Source organism: Chaetura pelagica, unplaced genomic scaffold (genome assembly GCF_000747805.2).
Source record: "Chaetura pelagica isolate M959 unplaced genomic scaffold, ChaPel_1.0 scaffold829, whole genome shotgun sequence".
Classification (NCBI taxonomy): domain Eukaryota; kingdom Metazoa; phylum Chordata; class Aves; order Apodiformes; family Apodidae; genus Chaetura; species Chaetura pelagica.
In genome coordinates, this window is record NW_009954535.1 from 745,036 (window position 1) to 746,357 (window position 1,322).

The window sequence follows — 1,322 nt, forward strand, 5'->3', positions numbered from 1 at the left end:
AGTGGAGCAAAACCTGTCTGAGTGTTCAATCCTTGTGACTACATCCTGCACTCCTTTAGGAACTGATCCCTGGTGAGCTCTGTATTAAAAAGACCAAATATGAAGCAATGCTACTTCTAGTAGGTTTATTTACATTACATTGTGGCTTTGAATATAAACTTTAAGAAGTTCTAATACAAGCAATAAACACTTCAGCACCTTCTTACCACAATGAGAGCAAGAAAAAAGCAGTACTCTAAACAAGGAACTTTGTAAAGTGCATATGAAAATTACAGTCAAGTAAACACAATTTAAATTGATACTTGTTCTGCCAACAAAGAAAGAGGTGAATGTCTTAATGAACAAATTAACTTCTATACCAAAACTGGAAGTGCCTTTCAGTTCAGTAGTTTGGTCCAGTGCAGTTCATTAAAAAAATAAAATAATAAAAAAAAAATCAACAAGAAGAACCAAAAAAACAAGAGTGTTTCCCACAAATAAATAAACCCAGCATTCTTTGTCCTCTTTAAAAGTAACGGGACCTGAAAAGCACCAAAATCATGAAGTCTGCAATAACATTCTTCAAACGCCCAGAATTCCACACATTTAAATCCAGTTAAACACAAAAAAAAAAAAACCCGACCCCCCCAAAAAATCCACAGTGTTACACATTCACACCAACTGCAGCACAAATAAATTATTACTGAAATAATAAGAGAACTCAGGTCTGTGCTCTAGCAGTAACATTGGGTCGCGAACGTTCTGCTCCGCAGGGCAGAGGGATCGCGCCGGCCGGGCTCAGCACTGGGGAGGATGCCCGAGCTGGGTCCCTCCCTGCTGGGGCTGGTTGCCTGGGTGAGAAAGAAGAGGGGAGAGTTTGCACCCCATTACTCTGTCCCACAGGAACACAGAACACTCCTGTGTGTCATGCAGCAGCAGCAATCAACAGTCCACACATCCCCTCCCACACCTCTAAACCACCAAGAGCTGCCACTTTTGCTGGGGTCTTTGCCTGTGGAGGGACTAGAGAAGAGAGGGGAGGAACAGGCAGGTGATGGGGCACCAGCCCAGGGACTTGGTTCTGCAGAGACCAGGGGAGGCACTAGCCCCAGAATTCTGGTATCACCTTCCCACCAGGATACCCAGCTGCCAGCAGGAAGTCACTTCCAGGGGTGTGGGGCAGCCCAGGAAGAGGCAGAACACCCCACAAAGATAATTCCATGTTCCAGCATATGCACCTTGGTGTGGAGCCCTGCACACACAGACTTACTGGAGAGCTGCTTCTGGAGCTGCCTGACCAGCGCAGCGGTCTGCTGCTGTGCCTGCTGCTGCTGCTGTGCCTG